Genomic DNA, 5,574 nt, shown 5'->3' on the forward strand with positions numbered 1-5,574 from the left:
CTGGATATAAGTCCCTTATCTGATATGTTATTACCGAATACTTTTTCTCAGTCAGTGGCCTCCCTTTTTACCCTGTTGGAGAAGTTTTTGGATGTGCATAGGGATTTGAGTCTTAGAGAGATTGAGTTTTGATTGGTGCATTTGTCCTTTGGTGTAATTGTTTCTTTGTGTCTTTGCCTTTGTTTTGCTCTTTAATATAATGAACTATATTAATGAATTTCCATATATTGGATTATTTTATAATTTTGAAATAAGTGCAGGTTTGTCATAGTATATTTTTTTCCAATGCTTACTATAAATTCTATTCTAATTATTTTAGATACACTTTTTACATCAATTTTTATAAGTGAGAATTATATGTAACTTATTTTTAGATGATATATATGTAATTTTTTTATCTGACAAGGAAGGAATTTGTGTAATTTGTTAGTGATCTGGAATACTTTAAGCAACATTTGTATTACCTGATGAGATAATTTTGTCTTTAATTGTAAATTACCTAAATCTAATTTTTTAGAAAATAACTTTAAAACAATGTTCTTATAGGACTTTCTATTTAAACGTTTTATTTTGCTTGAAGTTATGCAGAGAGAGAGAGGGGTGGAGCTCCCCGATTAAAACAAGCTTGGAAGAAGGAGTGGCATCCACTTCCATAATAGCTTGCCTCTGGAAACCCTATGAACCTGGAGAGAGGATAAAAGGCATCTAAGCGTCGAGGACTCTCCTTCATAGGGTCGCTATGAGTTGCCTGTGACTCGATGGCACTTAACAACCAAACAACTGGTTATGTGCCACCAGGTCAAATATGACTCTTAGCAACACTATGAACAACAGATCTGAACCTGGTTATACCCTGTCCCATCTTCACAATCTCCTGAGTGCTTAAGCCCATTATTACCATTACTGTGTCACTGTGCCATTGAGAATCTTCCTCTCTTTTGCTGACCCTCTATCTTTCCTAGCATGATGTCTTTTGCCGAGGACTGACCTCTTCCAACAGCATCTCCAGAGAATGTGAGATGAAGTTTCATGATCCTTTCCTCAAAAAAGTACCTGGTTGCACCCCTTCCAGGACTCAGTTATTTGTTCTTTTAACAGTCCACAGGCTATTCAGTATTCTTTGCCAACATCAAAATTCAAAGGCATAAGTTCTTTGGTCATCCTTAGTAACTGTCCAACTTTTAGATGCACAGGAAGTATGCCAAAGTAGTTACTAAAATTTAGAGCTCTTAAGTTTAATGAACTCTCTCATCTTTAATATACTCTCTTCTTTAATGGGTATTTTACGTTTATCTTCTTAATGTTGCATATTTGTCTATCTTATCACCTTCTAGATGAAAAAATAAAGTCAACTAGGCATTTTGTTGTTTATCATCAAGTTGAAACCAATCCATAGCTTGCCTTCAGCAGGTTTTCAGAGACAGTAAACTAGTTAATCACACAGGAAGAGATTACCCGTCTTTCTCCTGCAGAGTAGCTGGTGGATTCTAACTGCTATACCCTTAGTGTTGCCAATTTAATTCCTTACCTCTAAGCCATCAGTGCTCCCTACCAGCTAGGCATGGTCTGTAGCAAGTTACATTGCGAACCCAAAGGTTACAGCCTGTCTCCAGTATTTGGAATCCAATAGCAACTCTGTAGGAGAAAGAAGGGCAGCGTCATCTCTTTATAATATCAGACTTGAAAGCCCGATGGAGAGCAACTATACTTCAAAACTCACTTGATGGCAGTGAATTGAAGTTCTTTTTTAAAAAGGTGTTTGTTCCTTTTTTAAAAAAAATAAATAAAAAGTTCTTTCATTTGTTATTGTTTCAGTTTTTCACATTTTCTAATTATTTAATCTGTATATATTCTTGCCTTCTGTTTTCTTTTCATACCTTTTGTTATTTTTTTACCTAATTTTAGCTTAATGTTTAGTTTTTGCTCTAGATAGATAGAAATAGTAAAGTTTTAATTTTTCATCTGATGATTTATGTCATCTATATCCCTTAAATACTGTAAAAGAGAAATCCATAAAACCTTTGACCAACTGAAGAGTTCTTGCTGAGTTAAATTATTTTTTTACTTGTCTGTCTGCTGGAAATTTCAGCTACAAAATTGCAAACCCTCGTTGCAAACCCTCACAAACTCCTGTTGTATGGATTGGTTGATTTCCAGAATCTATAAAAACTAATATTATGAGGGAAAGAACTGCTTAAAAGGAATATATGATTAGGTATTATTTGTATGACAACAGTCCAGAATAAGAGCTGCATATAGTAAAGTGGAGGGGGGTGAGAGTGGGGAATTATACAATAATGAAATAATTTAATTTTTTTTTCAAAGAGAAAAAGCAAATTGGGTGGGCAGGGATGAAAATGTACAACAATTAATGAACAGAAATCCAAGTTCTCTATAAAATTCCATTAAAATGTCAATAAAAAAGTAAGTTAGGCTCTATGGTCACGCTACAATGTGAAAGAAACACTCTTTAAGAAATGGAATCTTGACAGAGCTGAATTTTGTATAAAGAAATACTTGCTGACAAGGATATAATCAAGAGAGTTGTTTAAAAGCTTTTGGAACTGGATTTATCTAAACTTTCCCACACAACTTAAGAGCTTTTTTTTGTTACTATTTAACAAGCTGTTTGAGATAAACGAGGTTCTGGTACTAATATAAGCTTTCACAAAGTCATGAGACATCTTGTTAAAGATATTTAAACTTAAACCAAATGATGTTTTAGGATCTCACTTGAAGGCTATGTGGCTATGATTGAAAATCTTGGCGATTATTTCCCAAAATCAATTACAGTGTCTATACTCAATTATCTGATAAAAGCATACTCCCGATCTCTAACACAGCTGCTTTATGACCTCAACCAAAAACTAACAAAGCAAGTGACTACAATAAAATTTCAGTGGCCAATGAAGCTATACCTATCTTTGTTCGAAGGGTTTTTAGTTAGACTCATTTGTTCTCATATATGGGCTGGTGCAGCACTCATGCATTTTTTTTCATGAATAAATTCATTTAATCTTGCTTTTTTAAAATGGATTTTTTATAATGGTGTATATTTTTATTCTTGTTTTCTGGAAATTCTTCAATTACATTTTATATTTCTTCTTTAACATGAGGTTTATCAGTACTTGATAGCATTGAGCATAACATATTCTGCTTTGATGAATCATAGTTGATAGCAGTTAATTTTTTTCCAAAAATTTTATTTTATTCCATTATTTTTTGTGTATACCATCAAATCAGATCTGACTGCTACAAGAGGAGATTGTTCCTCCTTCTCCAGCAGAGCATCTGATGGATTCGACCCATGCACCTCTGAGATTGCAGCACAGCTTCTTGCCACTAGGTCACCAGAGCTCGCCAATAGCAGTTAATTTTGTTTAGATTCATAATCAACTCTCTTGATAGCAGAAGTTAGGAGGTCGGGAGGTGTATTGCACTCGGAAAAGTCTGCTAGCAGGGACCTTTCCAAAGTCCTGAAGAACAGTGATGTCAGCTTAAAGACCAAAGATTTGCCTAATTCAAGCCATGGCTTTTTCAATTACTTGCTATGTATCTGAGAACTACAAAATTAATAAGAATGACAGGAGAATAATTGGTGCCTTTGAGTTGTGGTGTTGGAGAAGAGTACTGAATATCCATGGACTGCCAAAAAAAAAAAAACAAACAAAAGAGAAAGGGGAACTAGAGTGCTCCTGGAAGATAAAGATGATGAAGCTTCATCTCATATACGTTGGGCATATTAGGAGTGGCTTTCCCTTTGAGAGGAATATCATGCTTGGAAAGGTGGAGGTTCAACAAAAGAGAGGAAGATTATCAATGACATAGGTTGATACATTGAGCAATGGGCTCAAATGTATTAGGGGTAAAAAGGATGATACAACATAGGACATGGTTCATGTCTGTTGTTCACAGAGTTGCTATGATTCGTACTTGACTGTATGGTACTTAGAAGGTTGACAGTTTGAATCTACCAACTGCTCCTTGGAAGAAAACTGGGAAATATCTTCCTTTATATTTTTATAACTTTGAAATCTGATGGAGGGTCACAATATATTAAAATTGACTCAACCACAGTGGGTTAGGTTAGTTTGACATTTAGTGATTTGTGTGTAAATTTGAATTATAGTTGTATTAACAAATCTTCCTAGTATGTATAGATTTTGTATTACCAGTGACAGCACTGTACTTCAGGGTAGATCTTGAAATATTCTTTTTTTGACATTTTATGCAATGCCCTCTTTAATTTGTCTATTCCCAACATGGTACACAATGTAATTAGTTCATGTAACTTACTAGGATATGCATATCTATGCGTCCATTCCTTTTCACAGCTTCAAATGTTCCTAGATTCATATTTCAATGCTATAAAAAGAATAGACATGGTATGGAGATGACCATATCTGACCTTTGTTAACTTTGTAGAGAGGAATCATACCCTTCAGCAATATCCAGAATATCAAAACAATTCCCACAAGGTGAGATACTGCCTCCACAATCCTGCACCTACTTTTACTAATTCCAGCACCAATCATATTGTTCTACTTTTGGGTTTGAAATCTGTTAACAGTGGCCACACAGATATCACATAACTATCCTCACAGTTGAGGTGTTTACTAAAGAAGTGAACAGGTTATATAATTCAGGTTGGCAACAGTCCTCAATCAGAAAAAGCCTCTCAAGGTTGCATACAGGCCCTTCAGCCTCATGGCTTCAGTGAGTGTTACAAAGTTCTCTTAGTCCTGCAAATTATTGTGTCTCCTCTCAGCCCTCCAGCAGTCTTAGCTGAACGTCCCTGGCTCTGGCTCCCAGAGACAAGAATCCCTGGTTGCTAGTCGTCCACTGAGGCTGCTGCTGCTCTTACGTAAGTCCTGGTTTAACTGACACAGGAGTCTCTGGTCCTCAAAGATAAGGACTATATTCTCTGCTTCTTCTTTCTTGCTGGTAATAAAATCCCTACCTTCACTGTTAAACTTGCTCAATTTAAACCTTGGTGGTATGGGAAAAACTAATCAGTCACACAATGATTAGTTTACACATACCCTAATTCAGGTTCTCATCTACTCATTTGCTGAAAGTAAAAGCAAATGACTAGAAAGGCCATTTTGAACAATGACATAAACCCATGACATTAAACATACATTTTGAATTATTATTCTCAATGAGTATTTGCAGTGTAATATTTTGCTGCTGTTGTTAAGTGCTACCTAGTTGACTTTGACCCATAGTAACTCAATGAACTACGGATCTGAACCATGCCCTGTCCTGTGCTATCCTGACCATCTCTGGGATACTCAAACTCACTTTTAGAGTCACTGTGTCAATCCACCTCATTGAGGGTCTTCGCCTCCTTCGCTGACCCTCCACCTTTCCAAGCCTTCTTTTATTTAGAGTTAGCTTATTGATCTCCAACTACCACCAGTGCTGAAGTTAACCAGTAACTGTGTTTTCTGTCCTCTCTCTTACATTTTGATTTGTTTGGTTATTAGGTATCATCATTTTGGTTCTGATATCTACCCTATGAATAATAGAATGAAATTCTGCCGTATCCTGCTATTTCCACTATTACTGTTA

Source organism: Elephantulus edwardii, unplaced genomic scaffold (assembly GCF_000299155.1).
Source record: "Elephantulus edwardii isolate Elephantulus edwardi_28Jun2011 unplaced genomic scaffold, EleEdw1.0 scaffold00245, whole genome shotgun sequence".
NCBI lineage: Eukaryota > Metazoa > Chordata > Mammalia > Macroscelidea > Macroscelididae > Elephantulus > Elephantulus edwardii.